This window comes from Carassius auratus, unplaced genomic scaffold (genome assembly GCF_003368295.1).
Source record: "Carassius auratus strain Wakin unplaced genomic scaffold, ASM336829v1 scaf_tig00010005, whole genome shotgun sequence".
Lineage (NCBI taxonomy): Eukaryota > Metazoa > Chordata > Actinopteri > Cypriniformes > Cyprinidae > Carassius > Carassius auratus.
The window spans coordinates 1,155-24,510 of NW_020524098.1; the positions used below are offsets into that span (position 1 = coordinate 1,155).

At 36.9% G+C, this 23,356-nt stretch overlaps 1 pseudogene; it reads left to right on the forward strand.

Moving 5' to 3' along the window:
* Positions 1–402: 402 nt before the first annotated feature.
* LOC113072725 (synaptic vesicle glycoprotein 2B-like) lies at positions 403–22,771 on the forward strand (annotated as a pseudogene).
* Positions 22,772–23,356: the final 585 nt, after the last annotated feature.

Genomic DNA, 23,356 nt, shown 5'->3' on the forward strand with positions numbered 1-23,356 from the left:
CTATCCATCTGCCAAGCCCAATTCCTCCTCTCTGATGTGCATTCCTTGTTTTTCTCTACAGTATCTCTCCTTCCATCTCTCTCTTCTCTGTCACAAACATTAGCTGCTCCCCGCCAGCTTTGGCACATGTGGGAGTGAGCGAGGAGCCGAGGTAGGGATGGATGCTGGCATTTGTGAGTCGCTTGGGCGTGTTCAGGGAGCTTCCTCCTCTGACGAACGGGTCGGGAGGAGGGACGGAGAGTGCGAGAGGGAGCGCTCGGCATCCTAATCTTCCTGTTCAGCATCTCCGCTGGCTCTCTGGATGATGCCGCTCTCTCACGTTTGACCACAGGTCGTCATTACCGGACACGCAGCTTTTCGGGGGATTGTAAATTGTTCTATTTTTAAAAACTCAAAGGACTATTTGTTGCATAGTCAGCATAATTTGACGGTTAAGAAAGTTTATTGACTTGTGTATGTAGATAAGGTGATATAGTGTATTACATGGAATATTTTGCCTTTGAAAGTCCATACTAAAGGGTGGCAATGCACAGTGAGGCTCTCTGCAGATTAAAAACCTAATGAAATATTAAAGGGAAGAATCATGTTTGAAGCTCACAGAGGTTTTTCAGTGCCCAGAAAGCTCAGCTAAAATGAGTTTTTCTTTAAAATAAACTGTAACTGAAGACATTGAGGCGTTAAGGTGATGCTTCCATTCATAGAATGAATCAATGAGCGTCTGGTTGCTGCTTAGTAGATTTTGGAAGCAGTTACATAATCAATACACAGTGTAAATATATTTCTCCTGCAGTTGCCTAAGTGATGCAATAATCTAATAAGATAAAGTGCACGATCGTCACCACTTTCGGAAAGTAGAACGCTCATCAATCGCAGAGGGGCGTTTCGCTGGAACCATTATGAAACTTGCTTTTGATCATTTACTATTTAGGTAGATACTCACTGGCCTACTCTTTCTGACACGAAAAGCACCAAGTTTATGAAAATGATGCAAGATTGTGAATTAATTAAACTATAAAAATTGATATTTATCACTTTCGGTTCATGCATGTGTGTTCAGAAATGTGTGGTTGAATGCAAGTTGTGTGTTTATAGTGTGTACATAAAAAAAATGTGTGCGTGCTAGCTGTGTACCAAAGGCTGGGGGATCTCCCTGCAATGGATGAAAACATATGCATTATTTATATCCTCTAAATGTCTCGCAGGCACCAGAAGAGCCATTATAGCCTTTCTCAGATACAAAAACTGTTCATTAATCGCTCGTGATGAAGCTAGTTGTGTAGTAAATGCTACTCTTCTGTATTGTACGTTCAACTGCAGGTGAACGTATTCACACTGGCGACTTAACCTGTCAAGCAAACGTAGAAAAAGCGTTTCTAACTCCGTATTCCAGATTTTGCTGGATCATTAGCTTCTGATGAAAGTCTTCTGTGGCTTTCACACTGCTCCTCTGTGTATTCCTGGTGATCAAAGGTAGAAAGCATGTTTTAGAAATATGACTTGTTAGAGGCACCTCGCGGCAAGGGAATGCAGGGCGAAAACAAAGCTCAAACACGACATCAAATTCAGACCAATTTTTGCACTAAAATGTTAAATGTTCCACAGTCAGATATGAGTCTAAAGCTCCAAAGTAGAGCTGGCAGATACTCAAGACTTTTCAAAATAGCACACAGTTCCCACAAGGATAAATGGATACATCCAGGCCCACATGGAATCTGCTCAGTTGGAATGTCTGTCATATTTAAAAAGCAAAAACCTTGTAAATTAATATTTTGGCCTTTTTTTTTATGTGTGAGGAGTCTGAATTCATTTTAAACAATGTTTGAATTAATTCTATGGAATTTAATCTGTGCTAAGCTCTGCCCCCATTAGTTACTGTTGTTTACGTAAAGTAACAACATTTTACTTTTTTTTTTGATAAAAGGAACAAAAATGCATGTATAGCTATATCCAAATGCACAGATTTCCTCCATAGACATAGACATACGTTAGAGAAGTAATATTTGAGACAAGGTTTAATGATGGGTCAATTGGTCAAATCAAACCTTACCTTGTGTTCCCATTGTAAATAAAAATCAAAAACATTTAGCTGTATTTTGAATAACTTCCATGCTAACTGCATTATACACATCCAATCTCACAGATTCCCTTAGATTCTTAGATGTATGTTAGAAAAGTTATTATAGATGGGTGAATTCTGCAAATACTGATGTATTAATATAATAATGTTAATATGATATGTTAACATATTAAATGTTATCAGTATACATGTATATGTACACGTTTCAAAATTCTAAATTTCACATTTAATACAATGTTCTACCTGCCATGTCTTTGTAACTGATTGTGAAATTGACTAGCAGTTTCTGTGTAATTCTGTGTATATTTCAATCCACCTTCTTTTTCTATGGTAATTCAAATATTGCTATAGCTAAAGCAAAGGTGTAAAATCTAATAGCATTTAATGTTGAGATCTTGTTATCCAAAAAATATGTTAACAAGAAACTCTACATACAGTTTATTCCGGTTTGTACTGTCTGCCTAAACTTTTAACCTGTCTTTATCGACTGCTCATGCATTTAGTCATCTGTAACTAAACTACAATGACAAAAGTGAACGTGAGCTTGTGCAAAAGAGCTCTGTTTTTTCAACCTAGCTTTAATGTAATGCCAGTTCTGCAGTCCTACAGTTGGCTTGTGTTTTATGTTTGCGAGAGAAGCTTTTTTTCCGGGCAGTGAATCTCAAGAGAGAGCAGAAAAAAATGCTGGAGCAGAACGTCCCTGAAACTCACGCTTTAATGTACTGCAAAAAGAGCTCTCTTTTTCTCCCACTCTTAACCATGCAACTTCCTGAAACCATGATGATTAACATTTTCTTTATCTGTTTATCTGTGAAGAACATGACAGGTGTCATAGTCACGAAGCACTAATACGTCTCGCTAAGCATCAAAATTCTCAGTTTTCATGTCAGTAAGGAGCTTTCTTTAAATAACAACTGAATTAGAAATAAATAAAACATATATACGTATTAATAGTCAGCCGTAGAGGAAAGTGTTGCTGAATTTAGCAAGTGCGTGAAATGTCTGCAGACTCTTTAATATTTTACTAGAGCTCCGCTCACAGCAGGGTTCTCTCTAATAGATCGACACGACGGCTTTTCATCCTGAGCCTCTGTGATTTACTCCATTTGTGCTGCTTTCTAATTGAATAATTATGCATCCGGACAAAGATATTTGATGTGCACTGGTGGTTTTAACTACGCGAATCCATTTGAAGAGGTTGAGCCACCTCGTTTTATATTAAGCATTTGATTGGGCAGTGTGTGTCGATTTTCAGATATCTGCTGTAAGTCAGTATGGAATCAAATCATCATCATTTATTAATCAAAACTTGATCTTCATGAGATGGCTTTCCTTTTTCTGCTGACATCACTGAGGCTGCATGGATATAGCCTCTGTTTTAGCAAACTTGGTTAATGGATATGAGGACATTTGTGACCCCTGTCATGTCAAGGAAATCAATAAAACTCAATGTGTTCCTAATGGGACTCGCTAATACAGACCTCTGGTTAGCATTAGCACTAGGATGCTATTCACGATACAGTGGGTGAACTAACACCTGCTTATCGGCACTAAATCACATCATCGACACAAGTCGTTTCAGTTAACACATGCTATGCTACAAATGGAGTCTCGTCAGCTATTGGAGATCTTGATAACCCTTCACAAAGCATGTTTTATGTGTGCGCTGCTGGATTGCAAAGCATGGGAATCAATCAATAACTCGTGTCGAATTTTTAATAGTAATATGTGCACCTGCGAGCTCAGAAATAGACGTTGGTGAGACACGCGTCTCCTCTTCAGCTTAATGGACCTCTCAGATTGTATTTATCCCTCCCGATCTGTCTGTGTGTGCGCGTGATAGCATTAAAACCGTGTTATCGAATATGTGGCTACCACAAGATTAAAAATGGAAGATCCTGTAGATTTGAAAATGCACGTGCGTGTAGCTCATTTCATTGCTTTCATTGGAAGGTATTAGATTTAACCCTTTGATGCATGACGCCCAGTATAGATATTTCAATAATTCAATGCTATTTTTAACCATTTATGGTTTTCTTACATTTAGACGACCATGGGTGATGATCTTTGACCTCTACACACATGCACACACTCACACACACACACACACACACATACATACAAATTGGGACTTAGGCCTAGATGAAGTGAGCACAGTATATTAAAAAGTGGCATACCTGAGAAGCAAGTCTTAATTTGGTTCTCCAGATTTCTAAAATGACCGGGGTCTTTACTGTGATTAATTACTGAATATTAAAATGAACCTCCACCTGCAATTATAATGTCAGATTGACTGTTTTATATGCATGTTACATAGAGTGTTGTTTAACCTTATGTAAATATCTTTCTTCATGAAGCTCATTGTTTTGCATGCATTTGTGTTCATTACCGCACATGATTAAAGGGAGAGAAACTGCACACGGGAGCAGCAAAATAGGTGCATCCGTGAACTCAGAAAGCAGCGGTTATATAACACCCAGCTGGCTGTTTCATCAAGGGAGAGCTGGAGAGGAAAGTGCTTGGGTGGGGTTGTGTAGAAACATACATCAGCGTGCACTGTGCTCTATATGCAGCCGCTGTTAACCAGGATGAAAGCTTGCCACCAAAGTTAGGGATGTATATGACAAATGACTTTCGGTAACAACCAATGAGTTGTTTACCATAAGATCACGGACTTGCATTAGGAAAGCAAATAGGTTTCATTTGGTTCTCTGTTGACCTCATTGTCTATGTGAGCAGTTCATAAAACCAGTCTGTTAAACAAACCAAACAGGACTGGCTTTGTTTCGCAGAGGCAGGCTTTCATTTCCTCCTCCAGACTTTATCGCTGATGAGAGATGCTAGCCGCTATCTACGAAAATAAAGTGCAATGAGAGATACGGAACAGATAAATCCTTTTCTCATGTCATCTGTGCACTCTGGATCAGAGAGGGAGAGAGTAATCCAAAGCCATCCGTGGCCAGTGGACAGAATAAAATTTCCACAGTATTAAGCAGGATTAAATTGCAGCTCTCATCTGTCATGACGACAACTGATCTCACAAACTGATTCTGTCTGTTATCCCGCCCTCCGCCCCGCACACACACACAAACATCTCAGAGATAGGTCAGGTCAGTGATAATGAAGATCATTTACTGATTTGTAGACATTCAGGTCTTGTTTCGAGGGCCTTAGCCACTATAGACACTGACCGATTCTTCATCTTTTAAAGTTAGTTCCACCAAAATGAAAAATGCCTTTATCATTTACTCACCGTCATGTCTTTCCAAATTTGACTTTCTTCTGTATTGATCTTTTTTTTTTTTTCTTTCAGTGAATGATCAAGAGCTTTCAAGTTCCAAAAAGCAACATAAAGCATCATATAAGCAGGACGACTCAAACACTATATTTCTTAAGTAAATTAAAGTTATTGTCACTAAAAATCTACACATCCAATCTAAATCTCATTTGCACTTTGTGTTGCACTGTTATCTTGAGTCAGCTCTTTTCAATAAATCAGCTGATGTGGTTCACAATAACAAGAATGATTCCATCACAAATCTCAACTCAAAAGATATTCTAACATGCAAAGTAATTTAATTCAGTATCTTGCTGTTTTTAATACATATAATAAAGAAATTAAAACAACATTTTAATTCACATATACAAATGTTTTAAATATTAAAAGTGTATTTTAGATTATTTAAATAATAGGATTTCAATAATATATTTTTTATTATTATTTTATGTAATTTCTAGGTGTATCTTAAATAATTTAAATGTTTCAATTTACATATTTAAATAATTATTTTATTGAACTTTAATATTTAAATTTTATATAGTTTAAATGTTTATTTAGGAATCCATTTAAATACTTTATTTAGATTTTTTATTTTTTATTTTGCAAAACTTAGAAATTTGCCGTTTAGATCATTTAAATGTGTGAATTTTAGATTGTTTAAGCAATCGTGTTTCTTATCGTTTAAACATATGCACTTTCTTCAAATAAATTACAGTATTTCATTAAATTTAAATGTTTACATAATTTAGGACATTTAAATTATTTTACGTAACTGAAAATAATTACATTCCATTTTAAACATGTTGAATATATTTGATAGTTTTATAGATAATATATCAATTTTAATAAATTGTTATTAATTCATTTGTCTAAATCAGTTTTCCTGGAGCTGTGATTCATATTTTATATTCAACTTTTTAGGCAGATGCCCGGGGCAACACAATTATCAGATCATGATGAGTTAACACTTCTCTTAGCTTAACTCACAAGTTTAAGTCAATCAACACTTTCAAGTGAGGGCTAAATTAGATCATCTTTCACTGGGTTAGAAATAGCATTTCTGATAATGAAGATGTCACTGTCATGAGAGCGATGGCTTTGAAAGATGTGACATTAGTGTCAACCACATGGGATTTTGACCGTGGTTTCATTGTCAGTGTGTGTTTGTCAAGTTTTTCTGCTCGTCTGTGGGAATACAACATTATTTTTCCACAGTGTAGCGTGCACAGGGTTAGAAAAGATCCAATACCAAAAGAATCCACGGCTCATAGACTAGATACATGCATAATGTATAGGGAAGCCATGCAGCTCTGCAGTTCAAAAGAAACAGTGTAACACAAGACAAAGAAATCCCAGTCCGTGCCAATATGTCTCAGAGATCCCATGAGAACAAGACACTTACTAATTGATCTGAATGAGGGTCAAGCGTGAATATTATCAGGACAGATTTCAAATTATCTGCAAATATGATTGACCCAGTTAGACTCAGGAAGACCTTCTGTATATTTGATTATGAGCTGTTTGAGTGTTGCTGAATTGCTGCATAGCCTATAAGGTCTCAACAAGTGATTGAGTGATTCACTGATTCATTCACTGATCGAATCATTAATTCAGCTGTCTCTTTCAGAAGTGAAACGGGTTTCTGCTTTATGAGTGATTAAATCTTTCATTCAAGAGATTCAAAAACACTGATAGATTCAGGAATTGATAGACGTCAGTGTGTTGCAGCTTTGTAGCGGTTCTGCTGTGGCGTTGTTTGAATGAACATTAACAGACGAAAGGAATCTGGAAATATTGTGTCTAAAATGCCACGTGATATGTAAAATACAGAGAGATTCTCATTGGCTGTTTGATGTTTAAAAGAGGCCAGTTTGAGTGTGATTTCTCAATATGTCTGTTTGTGAGATACCTCTCAGAATGTTATGCTTGGTTTGTTAAAAAAACAATGTAACAGACTTTTTTAGACATTGTACAGAAACCTAACACTATACATAGGAGATTGTGGGACACAGTGCATGGAGGGTGTAATATAAAGATATGAAATTGGTGTGTGAACATTATTGTTATTTTAGATGGGAAGGATAGTAAACATGTAATGATCAGATGAATACTGAGATGTTACAGGCTTTAGATTTAGCTCCCGTCTCATAATAACTGCACACACACACACACACACACACACACACACACACCTAACCATTCTTCCATTTTGGGGAAGAGTGTGATACAAAGAGTCATTTCTGTGCTACGTCTGCCATAATGAGCTATAAAATATGATGAGAGGGAAAGATATCACATCAACTCTTTCACAGCAGCCTCCTTATTATTTTGTTTGTTTGTTCTGATCTTCCTTTCCAACTTTTTGTTTTTGGTGCCTTTTTGCTTTATTCTGCCATCTTGGAATATTCTGTAAATGGCATTTCTCGCATAACGTCAAGAACATGCCGTTCATTGCTGAAGAAGATAGACAGGAGCAACTTTTGCATTTTTCATGTTTGGATCATATTTTGTTGTTCACAAGTTCATTTAATTGCTCATTCCAATTAAATTACTGTTAATATTCCTCAATTAAAATAACAGCATGCATAATAATTATTAAAGAATCAGCTAAATGTTTAATATGGTCATAGCATGTCACACTTCATCACATTGAACTACACATATGACAACAGTGTTGAACAACTTAACTTTTTACACTTGTTTTTTTAAAGCCAAAAGTTGACAAATGACCATTGTCATCCACGTTATTACCCACAACACATCATAATCCCAAACCACAAACCTCTCTGATACTTTTCCTGTTGGGAGACCTTCATCCAACCTCTTACTAACAAGTAATTTGTCATACTCCAAATATTTGAACATAGACCTAATTATAGTTCCTTGCTTCCCCGCTGGACAGTTTGCCATCTCTGTGCTCAAGCTGTGAATATCACCAGCTGAATCCACTAACTAACTAGAATCTTGTCATCCCCACGGATAATGAATGATGGGCTCCATGTAACAGAGTGTTAGCCTGAGTCTTTCATGGCCAGGCGTCTATGGTTTGATGCATGTGATGTATATTTGGCTTCACGTGGGTGCGGTGCACTTGAAGCGTCTTTTACCATGGCTCTCTTCTTACTGCAGTGTGTTCTCTCTCAAGGCCCGGCCATGTACACATCAGCTCTTTTGCTATACACATATCATTCATCTGAGATGGCACAGACTGCAATGCTATTTTTGAGTTAGTTGCTGCATTCTTTCTATATGTAGTCAGTATATTTACAGTTATTTTTGGGCCACTTGTAACACACACTTCACCTTTTTACCTAAAATACAAAGAGACAGCAAGTAACACATTGAATTAAACATGACATTTTAAGTAGAAAGACTGAAATAGTATTTTCTTGTAAAACTCTCAAAAAATAACAAAAAATATATTAGTGCAGCGATTGACACACTTCACACTTAAAGGAATAGTTCACTCATATTAAATTAAATGCAATACAATAAATTGTATTTTATTTATGTTTTATAAAATTAAATTAAAACTTTTTTAATAATTTCATTATTACCTTTTTTAAATAAATACCTGTTAGGTGTTTTACTGTATTTGTGAAATTAAACACAGAATTAGATTTTCATTTATTATTATTTAAATTCAATGTAAGAATTTATTTAGACATATTTGTTATTTTACAAATTCTTTCAAAATTCTTAATGTCAATGATCTCGCCGTAGTTTTAAAATAATGTGTTCGTTCAATGCAAACGAGTACCGATTCCAAGTTTCTTCAAGTATGCTTTTTTAGACATTTATATTTAGCCTGAATAACAAAGCAGTCATTGCCTTAACTCTCAAGTCCGCCTGATTGTCATAGAAACTATTGCTATTGTCATAGTAACTATTGCTCAGAAAGTACAGCTAGAAATGTTCTCTTGGATCAGTTTGCAAAGAGCCAAATGTCTCCTGCAGGCTTGATGGAAAAGGTATCAGATGAACCTGCTACTGATTCTTTTTGAGAAAAGCCCATCTGGAAACTGTTCACTTGTCTTAGTCAACAGGGAATGAGCCTCTTTGTCACAGATGCTGGCGGGCTGAGAAAATGCCAAATTGCACATTTACCTCAGTGGAGTCCTCTTCTGGGCAATAAACAAATTCATTGTTATCCACACAGGACACGAAAAAAACAAAGTGAATCAATCTTGAATAAAAAGCCATGTAATGAGCTCTATCAGTTTTGTACAGCGCTGTGCCAGAATTGCCCCCCTCATACAATGCACAGATGGAAAGTAATTTTTAACAAGACATGGGAATTTGGAGAGGAGTGCGCGGTCTCAAATAATTGCAGATTGATTTTGCCCCAACAACAGTTTCTAATAGGCCTTGTTTGGATCAATTCCTGAGGGAAATCATATCTCTGTATTGTTGATGACCCTTAAGAATATCCACACAGATTGAATGTGGTTTTCTCTTAAAGCTTTGTTTGTGTATCTCCCATCATGATGAATTGAATCTCTCCTTAAACTTAGCAGGTGTTAATGTGTTGCAATCTTTCAGATTTGCGGTGCAAAATGCACGAATTCAGCAATAATAAAACGCCTTGCTGCATGTTAGAGTCGTTGTGCAGGGGTAAACACCAAGATTTGGCTGCTTAACATTGTCCAGATGCTGTTGTAAGATTCCCAAGATGTGTGTTATGCTTATTCAAACACAGATGATATTTCACAATATCTCCTCATAGATCATCAAAAAAGCATTTTCAGTTATCCTTTTGTGGCACTGATAACTAATCTCACAGGCTATCAGCAAGCAGCATGCTAACTTGCAGTCTACTAGGCTAGCTGCATGCTTAGATGGCTTGCTACTCAGCTAGTCGCATGCTTTGCATGTTAATAGAACAGTGGCATGCAAAGTTGCAGCTAACAAAACAAAAATGTTTAATTGACATGCTAACTTGCAGCCTAATAGGCTAGCGGCATGCTTAGATGGCTTGCTAATCAGCTAGCCATATGCTTGGCAGTTTATTTGACTAGTGGTATGTAAAGCTAGTTGGCTAACCAAACCAAAAACTAATAATAATAATTTAACAATATATAACTTATTTTTAAATGATATAATGTGTGACAGCTCATTTAAAAGTCATCAATTGTTGAGTTTACACAGTTAGCACAATAGTTTAATTTGCTAGTGACCACACTTATAAACATACAATTTCATTTTTACCTTTGACATCACAGCTCAGGATGGTTAGTGAAGGATTTTGGACTCACAAATGGAAATTGTAATGGCTAGCTCTCTCCTGTTATTGCAGACCACCTTGATTAGCACACGTGCCTCCTGGCAATGTTTCACAGTACTTTCCCGCTCTCTTTTTCCTGTTCTGTCTAATTAAAGCTATAAAAACCCCATAAATATAATTAATTTAGACAAATCAGTTTTCATGTCTTCTTCATCAGCACTAATTAATATGGAACAGGCTCATGTGACCTCGGCATTCATTATACGATTATTCAAATTAGCAATTCAAAGGATGATCCCACTTGTGCCCTCTTGCTCCAACCAAAGAAATTTAAATTAGGGTTCTTGTTAAACTAAACTAATAACCCAAATACCAAATGAATGAATGTCTCAGCTAGCACCATCTCCTGTAATGAGTCCACAGGCCTTCTAGGTAATAATAGATAGGATTGACATTATTAACAAATATATGGTGGATTAGATTACTCTTCTACAGTAATGTAATTTACAGTGTGTCTGTCTGATGGTGATGTGAATATTTGACCTGGTCGGAATAAGACTTGGGGAAAAAATCCTTGCGTAAAACCTTCCTTAAGGCTTAAGGCTGTCGCTGTGTCTTGTGAGTTGTGACAGGTCTGGGTTTCATTTGTGAGCTCATTTGGTTACAGCTTTACAAAGCCTATTTAAAAGTGTGTAAAAAGGAAGGAACGTTAAAACAGCATGCCATACAAGAAAAAAGGGCTGATTTTACTTTTGTTAAATAATGGCTGTTTGATTTATTGTACTTATAATGCCTGCTTATTTTAATGCACTGTTTAATTTAATGACTGTTTATTTATGTATTTATTGCCATGAATATAGCCAATGATGCTGGAAAATAAAATATCTAATAACAAATGATAGAAGTACAAATGTTGATACTTAATGTCTAGTAACATTATAAGCAGGACAGTTCAGTAAAATATGCTTAAAAGCACAACAAATCAGCCATTTTCCCATTATTTATTTATTTATCCATCCATCTATCTGTCTGTCTATCTATAGCATCTGTAGTTGATATATATTTATTTTTTCCAGTCAATATAGTCCTTCATTTGGATTTTTATTTATTTATTTTTACTGCCAATGCATTCAAGCATTCATTGTGGATTCAAATTACTATTTTTTTTATTATTTATTTCTTTAAAATAAAATCTTATCAAATCTTGGCAAAGAGTCGAACCAGTAAAACCAGTTGTGAAACCAGCAGCTGTAATAGGACCAAGCTCTAGGTGTTATTCATCTTGAAATTGGGACCAATTTACAAAACGGTCGATAAGAAAGCCTGGGTGCTACTCAAAGCATTTTTTCGTACCCCAGATTATATATTTTCATATATGTCCTTGGCTTCACAAAGCATTAAGTTTTTAGACCAGAGTCATTAGTGAGTACAGAAGTCAAATGTATCCTTAATTTATATGCTTGATGCTGAAGCATTTATCCAAGGTTCCGTGTTACTGATTCAGTTTTGATTTCCATTTGCAGGCTCAGCATGTGGCCCAATGAGAGCTCTGAAAATCAAAGGTGATTAGAAGTGACCAACCATCATCCTAACTGTCAAACTCAAGGGACCCATTTGATTGGAGCCTTGAGGACCTCTCAAGATTTCTTTAAACACTCAAGCAGATCACAAGAACATAGACACAAGCCAAGGCAGCTACGGATTATGCCAATATAGGCTCCAACGTGCAGTTTAGGTTAGAACATCTCTGAAGCCATGGCGGACCCCTATCACAACAACATTTACCACCAAGGAGATGGAGACAGCTATGGGACGTATGGACAGGGAGGACAGGATGGCTATGGCTATCAGACTGACTACCCTCCACAGGAAGAAGACGCTGCCAGTGACGTCACAGAGGGACACGATGAAGAAGATCAAATGTATGAAGGGGAGTACCAGGGCATCCCCCACCCCGATGAGGTCAAGGCTGCCCGGAGGGCGGCGAGAGCGAAAGCGAGGACCACGGCAGACGCCATTTCAGATCAGGAAGAGCTTGCTGAACAATACGAGGACATCATGGAGGACTGTGGACATGGGAGGTTCCAGTGGACCCTGTTTGTGGTGTTGGGTCTGGCACTAATGGCAGACAGCGTGGAGTGCTTTGTAGTGGCCTTGGTGCTACCCAGTGCAGAGAAAGACATGTGTTTGTCCCACGCTGAGAAGGGAATGCTGGGTAAGTCACCGTTTCGGTGTTCAGAATAGCATACTACCATAGTATTTCTACACTAAACAGCAAATTTCAAAATTCTTAATGTCAAAGATCTCACAATTAGCCAAAATGGGAAGTATACTGCACTTAGGCTATAGGTACTAGTTTCCCATAATGCATTGCACTCAGTCTTACATTTCCAGTGGTAATGAAAATTAGCCATGGTTTTGCTACACTAACCATAGTTTATCAATGGTATTTGTAGTAAAACTGTGGTTATACAAATGGTAACCATTATGTCAAAAAAGGTAGTTTACTAGTGTTTGAAATATTTAGCGCTGCATAATGTGTTCTATTTCACATCATTTTGAAACAAAACAGGCCGTATACAATGTATACTATGCAGTAGTAGTACTGTATATATTATGTAGTTAGCATTGTGCTAGCATTCCATTATGTACATATCCATTGTTGAGAATTATTTGGTGTATATTGATTCTTATGTCTGTAGCTCATGTGCTGATATCCTTTTTCCTGAATAATGTTTTATAACAGAAAAACAACTAAGCAAATCCGCATTAATTAAATTTAGCTGGTTATGGAGTCCTGGATGCTGTTCCATGTGCACATGCTGACGAAAAGATTTTGTGAATTGAGACAGACCTGAATGATGGAATACAGTCAATTTTAGCCAGCTGGTACTTAAGGAGACCATCAAATTAAGAATGTTCTCAAATTAGCTAATGGGGCACTCGACGGCTGAGATTCATGCGGCTGGATTTTACGCTCGATTTTACATCAATCCACTCTTGCTTAGTAAAGCAGTTGGGGGAACTGACTTGTGAATCACAAAGGTAAGACTGAGATGTGTTTTCAGGCAGACTAGAGCTTCAGAAAAACAATTAAGCAAGACCAAGCAAGCATGGAAATTGTAGAAATGGGTAGTTGTATTTAATGTGACCCAAATTGATTATCCCTATAGTTGAGACAGACAATTTGTAATAATTTTATTTGTTTTTGTCCATACTAAAAATATATCTGTAATGCAGGACCTGAATTAAAGTGTTTTACTAGTTTGATCTCAATTCAGAGAAACATTAGTCAAGACATGACTGATAATCCAAAGATTTTATTATTATTATTCAAACAGGAATAAACATTTTAAGACTTTAGTTTACCTTGTAAGAATAAATGCAATCTACAAATCTGTCTTTGGATTGAAATTTTCAAGGCACCAGTAGTGACTTAAGTTATATTGATATGTGTGCAGAATTAGCGTATATGAGAGTAAAGAATGTCTGTGAGCGTCACGGAGCCAGAATGAGCAAGCACTTTCCATCCTGCACACCAGTCATGGAGAACAACTGTGTCAGCAGTAGCCCGACAGATCGATAGCTTCTCTTCTGACCTTGCTCTGATAGATAAATTGTGTCCATCCCCCCTGCAGTCACCATCAGGTTACATTCATCACTTGTTTTTTCATGTATTTCACATTACTTATCAGGGTTGGTTCTGACATGCCATCTTTGCAGAGACATTTTATTTGCTTGCAGGTCAAGAACTGAGCATGGCAGCTTGTAGATGGGTCAACCACTTTTACAGGTTTTTGTAGTTGTTTTAATTTTTGGCCCAACACTGCAGCAGATTTTCTGTTGGGTTGCTTGTCAGCTGACTATTAAAGTTCTGTCACATTTACTGTTGTCTGGCGAATTTTAATTGGCAAAATCCTGTTATTTAAATGCAATTGGGAATTTGGCTTGAGGGCAAATGATTACCCCACAGAGATTTCGCATCAGGTTCAGTTAGTTAGTCGTGTGATTTTGCCATGATTGCCAACAGAAATCTGCTTTATTTGAAAGTGACTTCTGTGTAAGCTGAGTTTCATACAACAGTATACTGTTGATAGACAACATTATCTTGATAGACAAGATTAATGTTATCCCGAAAATTCGCTAAATGAACACAATTTTATTCTAGAATAAGTAAACTGGTTTGAGGTTCATATCTCCCTATGTTTTTGAAATGTTTTCAACTGACCTTACTAATCAAGTTATAGAATTTGTATTATTATTATTTGACTAATTATCTAGTGTCTCAAACATTTAATTAAAAAAGGTCAACAAACGTGTAATTTCTGCACCACTATATAATATTTCTGCACCAAATGTAATTTCAAGAGAAGTTTTTGATTTACATAGTTTCCTTTTATTTAAATAGTTTCTTAGCCCTACCTTATCTCTCATTGGTCAAAAAAGCATATAGCCCCGCCCATACTCACTTCATTGGACGAGTCAGTGTTGCTATGTCAGGCTGGTCGGAATTCTCAAACAAACACAAGAATGTTTTGAAAGCACCAAGTGTTTTGACTTCTGAGGGGAATAAACCTACCATATTAAACTTAGACAGGTGAAAGTATTTTAGTATTGAAAAAAATGACTTCTGACTTACTTTTAACCACAGAAATGTAAACTGAAGTTGGCATGTAAATTTATATGGCAACAAAGAATGAAATCACCACATCGGCTTAGCCTTGGGCCCTCATTTTGGCTCTGAAACATGGTCACGACTGCGTGACTCGGAGGATTAAGGCTGACCAATGGGATGCTGGGAGGATCCTCATGCTGAGCAGTCGGGCATAATGGCAACTCAGCTCCATATGTTGATCTGCTCATAGAGGACAGTGCTGTCACTCTCACACTAGTCTTACACCAAACTCCCTTCACCACATGACCATCTGTACTCCACGCCAGGCCTTCGAGCTTCATGCCTGTGCAACACTAGAGTTTTGAGGGGGAAATCTGCAGAATTATGCAGAACCGGTTTGATAAAATTAGTTAAAAGCAACTGAGAGTAAGAGGTTACTATTAATGTTGTCTGAAATCGTAATAGAATTAGATAATTATCATTTATATTAAATGATTTAATGTAATAAATTCTTCATATTTATAACTGATATTTAATGTTAATAAAAAATAAAAGACCAGAATACGAGCCTGGTATTTGTTCAAAATCTTGCAGATATTAACAATGAAAAAGATTCAGTGATTTCTGCACTGAATAAGTATAAGTATATCCATGTGTTTTCATTTGGTGAACACTTTTATTCAAAGCAAAAGGTCATACGAACCCTACAGCCGTTTGCTAACGCTTGAGCTAAAAATAGCTTAAATGTTAAATAATGATAACAATTAAACCTTTAAAATTTTTATTGTATTCCTAAAGTATAATGGTAATAATCTTGCCCTTCAAAAAAGAGTAAATCTACTGGCATAATAATAACATGCTTCCACTGTCATTGTACAACATTTACTCAAAGGTTCAAACTGAATGCCAGCTCTTTCACTGCTGTCTTAAGTGAGCAGCCCCCTGACAGCTACATTCACTAAACGTGTCACGTCATTCATCTTGCACACCTGTGAGCCCTGCTATAGTTTCTGAACACCCACTCACACTCATTAAGACCAACCAGGACCGCAAAATCTTCTATTGCAAACACTTAACCTTATGACTGCTCATTTGACGTCCTTTCCCTCCATTTCCGAGACTACATTAGCTTAAATTGATTGTGGTTGCTTGAGTCCTGAACTTACATATTTCTATGTCATTTCAAACATATGTAGACTCTGTTGAATCTCATTAGAGAAGAGTGATTGAAAGTAAACAATGCACAGTCAATTTATTTTGGGCCGATGAAAAACCTGATACATACTAACAAGGAGGAAAATAGGGAGGTAATACCTCCTAGAGGCACTGTAAAATAGAGGAGTGTGTACTTTTATTATTTTTTATTTTTATTAATATATATATATATATATATATATATATATATATATAAAATACTATATAAATATATCTACTGTATGTCAGTCTATCTCACGTGGTTGATCTTTGCTTCGACAGGTTTGATCGTTTTCCTGGGAATGATGTTCGGCGCATTTCTTTGGGGTGGCCTGGCAGATAAAGTCGGTCGACGGAAATGTCTGATTATCGTCCTGGCCATGAACTGCATCTCTGCCTTCTTCTCCTCATTCGCGCAGGGATACGGCTTCTTCCTGTTTTTCAGGCTGATCTCTGGAATTGGGTAAGCCGAAGAGAAAAAGAAAGAGAACGAGTGGTATATCAAAACAATTATTATCTGACCTCCACCTTGTAATTGCTTGACAAAAAGTTCTTGCTTTCCATTAGAGGTTGAGCCCTTGTGTAAATCAGGCATGTACAGACTCAAGCCCTTCTCCCTCGGCTCAACTTCTTAATTTAAACCTATCAATGCTGGGTGATAATTACAGGTCTGATTGATGAAGTACTCCCTATTTACAGTAGCTGTTTCTGGTCATATTTTCAAGATAGAAAACCCTTAAGACTACATCATGGCATTAAAGGTCTCGTCAAAATGCTCTCATGGCAATTTACAGGTTTTGTGGACAAAAAAAAAAGAGCTAATGAAAGTTTGCAGATAGGAATAACTGTGTTGTAAGTGAACCATGGCCATGTGTTATCTTGCAGGATTGGGGGCTCCGTCCCAATCGTGTATGCGTACTTCTCTGAGTTCCTGCAGATGGATAAAAGAGGAGAACATCTCAGCTGGCTCTGCATGTTCTGGATGATGGGGGGCATCTATGCCTCCTTCACTGCCTGGGGCATCATCCCTCGATATGGTACATGCATATATCTTTTATATGTAGAGTGGTTTATGTGTATAATGCTCCCTTTTTCCCCTTGTTTTTACATGTCGGTTGTGTTTTGCAATGTTTTTAGGCTGGGGTTTCAGTATGGGCACAGAGTTCCAGTTCCACAGCTGGAGAGTGTTTGTTCTGGTCTGTGCTCTCCCAGCTATAGCAGCTTTTTCTTGGGCTGATGTTCATGCCTGAGAGCCCACGCTTCCTACTGGAGGTACATGTCTGAAATATACAATAGTGCTGTTCCAACACCTAGTGAGCTGACTTGCTGCCTACTGCATACACAAATAGCTGCTTTCTAAGATAGCATCATAACATGTTATGGTACCTAGACAGCAACTTGCACCACACAAATCCGATTGCCACCTGTGACTTTCGCCAAACAATTCTAAATTGAGTTTGATGTTAGCATGTTGCTAAGCTAACCAAGTGACACTCTAATAAGCATGAAACTACACAGCACACACAAATATGAATTCAAAATAAAAGCTTTCTTTGAAATACATTTTTTGTAAGGTTAAATACATTACATTTACATTTATGCATTTAGCAGACGCTTTTATCCAAAGTGACTTACAGTGATTTCGGGCAATCAATTTTTACCTATCATGTGTTCCCGGGGAATCAAAACCAATTGAGCTACAGGAACACTTTTATAAACAAGATTATAAATGTCTTTTTTGCTGAATAAAAGTATTAACTTATTTAAACAAATAAATCATACTCCAAACTGTTTATCAGTAGAGTATGTACCTCACAAATCAAGCCATTATGAGAAACAATCACACAGCGATGAGGAAACAATATCCATCTGTTCCAGAATGCTAAACACGATGAGGCCTGGATGATCCTGAAACAGGTTCATGACACCAACTGGAGAGCCAAAGGAGAACCTGAGAGAGTGTTTACTGTAAGTTTACTGTTTGTCAAGAGTTGTTTTAGTCTTAGGTCTACGTCATATAATGAAGACTTTTTTTTTTTTGTCATATTACCTCATGGACATTGAATCCTTTTATCCAGGTAACTCATATCAAGACTCCAAAGACACAAGAAGATGAGTTTATTGAGATTCAGACTGCAACTGGAACTGCTTTCCAGAGATGGGTGGTTCGAACTTTGACACTGACAAAGCTGGTAAACCGTAAAGCTAACAATTCAGTTGACTAAATGTTCTTCAGTACATAATATTAATATAAGGTGTTTTTTCTGTGCAGGTCATGAAAAACGTGTTGTCCCTCTTTGGTCGTGATCTAAGACTCGCTACTCTGCTAATGGCCATCATATGGTTCACAATGGCATTTAGGTAATTCCCTTTTGCTAATTACACTGGTGAATTTACTATTTTATTAAACTCTTCTTTAGTTCAGCAAATGGAATTGCAACACATTGGTTGGAAAAACCGATAGTTCCACCTCCAAACTTGCCACACAGGTAAACTTTTCGCACTTAGAAAACGAAACATTTCATTGCTTGTCTTTCTTGTGGTATATTTCAGTTTTTACGGGCTATCTGTGTGGTTTCCTGACATGATCAAACACCTCCAGCACGAGGAGTATGAATCCAAGGTCAAAGTTTTTTCATCGGGAGAAGGTGGAGCAATTTCATTTCAACTTCTCTTTGGAGAACCAAGTACATAAAGAGGGAGAATACATCAATGACAAGTACGCTGACAAAAACGCCGTCTGCGACATCTATTATCAACAAATTCTTCTCTAAATGGTCAGGCTATAGTAGTATCTCAATGTGTTCTGTGTGCTCTCATGCAGGTTCATCAACATTGAGATGAAATTTGTTAAATTTGAAGACTCCTTATTTGTGGAGTGCTACTTCGAGAACATCCGATCCACAGACACCATCTTTGAAAACTGCACCATCCGCAATACTGTGCTTTACGACACAGGTAAGAGATCTTACCCACAATCCACAGATGATTTAGCGCATTGGGCCTCATGGTTTCTTTAATTCCACAGACTTATATGAGGAAAAGTTCATTGACTGTACATTAGAGAATGTCACATTCCTGCACAACAAGAAAGGATGCCATTTAGACTATGAGGAGGAGAACGATGTCCTCATCTACTTGGTCAGCTTCTTAGGCAGCTTAGCTGTGCTGCCTGGAAATATCATCTCAGCACTCTTCATGGACAAGATTGGACGAATCAAGATTATAGGTGAGCCAAACTGCTATCTAGATGGCTACAAACCTTAGCTTAGCTATTTTCAGAAATGCTATCTTTTTTTTTTTGGTGTAGCAGCTTCCAATCTAAGTGGCTAATGTTGTTTCTAAATAAGAAGAAACAACATGTGATTTTTTTTTCTTTCTCCAGGGGGTTCAATGCTTATTTCTGCTGGCTGCACTTTTTTTCTTTTCTTGAGCTTTAGTCAGGCAGCCATCATAGCCTGGCAGTGTCTGTTTTGTGGCGTTAGCGTAGCAGCATGGAACGGCATTCAAGTCATCACCGTGGAACTCTACCCAGCTTCGAAAAGGTATAACTAATATACAAATTTGAGATTTTTTTACAAATATTTTATTTAGTAATTTGATGTGTTCTTTTTGTAAATTTTATTATTTTTATATATTGTTATTTTTAAGTTTAAGTAATTTTAGTATTTCAACTTAGTTTAGTTTGTTTCCTATAGGCAACATTTGTAAATTTAATTAAAACATTTTTTTTTTTAAAGTTCATGTTTTTTGTCTAATGTGTGTAATATATATTGTCACCCTGGACCACAAAAAAAGTCTTAAGTGTCAATTGTTCGAAAATAAATAAGCTTTCCACTGATGTATGGTTTGTTAGGATAGGACAATATTTGGTAGAGATACAACAATTTGAAAATCTGGAATCTGAATGTGCAAAACAAATTGAAAAAATGAGAAAATCGCGATTGAAGTTGTCCAGATGAATTTTTAGCAATGCATATTACTAATCAAAAGAGTTTTGATATATTCACGGTTAGAAATGTATAAAATATCTTCATGAAACATGATCTCTACGTAATATCCTAATGATTTTTGGCATAAAAGACAAATGGATCATTTTGACCCATACAATGTTTTTTTTTTTTTTTGGCTATTGCTATAAATATATCCCAGTGACTTAAGACTGTTTTGGTCCAGGGTCACATAAATATATATATATATATATATATATATATATATATATGTGTGTGTGTGGGTGTGTGTGTGTGTTTAGTTATTTTTGCTTTATTTCAAGTCATTAGTTTTAGTTAATAACAACACTGGGGTGTAATTGCATATTTAAACAATTAAAGACATGTTGCTTATAACCTTTGTCTATTGGAGCTAGATACAATGTCCAGGCCAGTTGTAGTCTGATTAACATACATGCTAAACTAAAGCCCCTTTCACACTGCACGTCGGACCCGCAATATTTCCGGAACATTGCCGGGTCGCCTTCTGTGTGAAAGCAACCACGTCCCGGGATTGATTACCGAATTGAACCTGGGTCGGGGACCTAGTAACATTGCGGAGTTCGACCCGGTACGAGCGCTGTGTGAACAAAAGCCAGATCTAATTCCATGTCGAAGTGATGACGCGCGTTATCGCGCGACTCTTTAACCGGCTGTTTTGAAGGAAGATCAATGTTCGCGGCGAAAACATATGTGCAAACTGTAATGAAGCAGAGATCAGTTAGTTCCTCACTTTCCGCGCTGACGCAGAGATCGTTTGCTTGCTTCAGTGAAAGTATAATGTGCCTAGCGTTTTCGACTTGTACATTACACGTCACGTCCTGATGTTACGGGATCTTCAAGGGTTGTGTGTGAAAGCACGCACATATACCGGGTCATCACTGGCAGTGTGAAAGTGCAAAATCTAGCGACCAGGGAACAATTGCAGGAACACTTTACCCCTGTATTTGCCGGAATGGCAGTGTGAAAGGGGCTTAAGCCGTGTCACAATCACATTATAAGTCTGATTTCACACACACACAAAAAAAGTAAATAAAAAAAATCAGGCTACATGTAAAAACACATACTGTCTTTTCATTGCTTGGTCTTGACTTCTCTTACAGAGCCACAGCGTTTGGAGTCTTAAATGCCATTTGTAAGTTCGCAGCTATATTGGGAAGCTCAATCTTTGCCTCATTCGTAGGCATTACCAAAGTCATCCCCATTCTGCTGTCCTTCTGTGCTCTGGTACTTGGTGGAATATTGGCCCTGAAACTGCCTGAGACCAGAGAGAAGGTCTTGCTGTGAAAATCTGAAGGATGGTCCAAGCCATTGCATTTAACTATTAGCGTGGAGATATCAACTGCTGGCATGTGTAAAACTGGGTTTATTCAAGAAAAAACTCATAATATATTATATTAAACTCTAATATTCAAAAACAAGAAGGACCAAATGATGGAACTACCCTAGTCAAATATCAATGTATAAATATGCCTGATATTTCATATACAGTAAGTTAAAGGCCTGCTGGGTCATTTGGAGCCTCAAAAAAGTATCTGCACTAGTTATATAGTTTCAGACAGGTGATTATTATAGGGAAAAACCTCCAGTGAAAAATACAGTTTGTCCCAGATTTGTTTAGATGAGGTAATCAGTGTCATGGAAGTCTCAATCCTGTGCCATTTCTTGGTCAATAAATTCAGGTACTGTTGGAGATGTTCTTTTTATCTTATTCTATAGCTTGTAATTGGCTTTTGTCTCGCCCTCCGCCATTGCTTATGATGTAACCTCCACTGATAAAAGGTGTATTTTTGTCCTGGTGTTTGCAAGGGTCCTACTATATGTCATGAGACTGATCTCAATGTGTCGCTGTGCGTTCGGATGCTCGGTGCAGAATGTGCGCTTGTGTTTGTTGGGTCACTGCAGAAACCATTATGTGTGCTTCCTCCGTTTTCTATTTTTGCTTTATTTCCTGTAAATTGCCCAATCTGGTGGAGCACCAGAGTAAGCTCACCTCACTTTACCTTGCCTTTCACTAAATGTGTTGTTTCTTAGTGCTCTCTCACTCTCTTTCTCTATCACCCTGTTATGTTATGATTTCTTTTATTCTGTGAATCCTGAAAAAGTCGGAGGGTTTGGTCACTCTGGATTTGAGCTTCACAGAGCCACATATCTGTACAAGCTGTTGACTGAGTTGCATGTGTGTAATTTATCAAGTAATGTTGTGTCTTTTCTCAATGTGTTGTCTGGATGATGTAGTTTATGTCTCACTGCAAATAAAACTGGTTAGACCATACAAGTCATTTGGTAACCTCTATCATTTTAGGTTTCATGAGCTGGTGGTAGGCCTCTTAAGGGAACAGTACACCAAAAAAAAAAAAAAAAAAAAATCTCTGTTAATGTGATTCATGTTGTTCCAAACCTGTATGTCTTTCCTAACACAAAAGATGATATTTCGAAGAATGTCTATTCAGTTTGGACCCCTTTGACTTGCATTGGATGTCCAAAAAAAAGAAAAAAACTATTTTGTATTATACAGAAGCAATAAAGCCATACAGGTTTGGAATTGCATGAAGGTGAGTAAATAATGACATGATTTTTTTTTATTTTGGATGAACTATCTCTTAAAGTGAATTAAGCTGTCACATTTGTAACCAACGAACAAAGCCGTGCATGCACACTATATTACTGTTTTGTTTTAAAAACCAAATTACTACCAGAATGAAACTGTTCATCTGAATATGGAGGCCAATTTCTGCCATGTTCTGCCATTTTTTTTTTTTTTTTTTTTTTTTTATAAAAGGTAAATGTGACATCTCACAATTCTGTCTTTTTCTTGAAATCTTTTTTTTTTTTTTGAGTCTGATAATTTAGAATTTTATCCCACTATTCTGAGATATAAAATTCTGACTTGCAAGATATTACATTTGAATTGAAAGACTGAGATATAAACTCAGAAATTTGAGATTCTAAAAAGAAAAGTCTCACAACTCTGTTT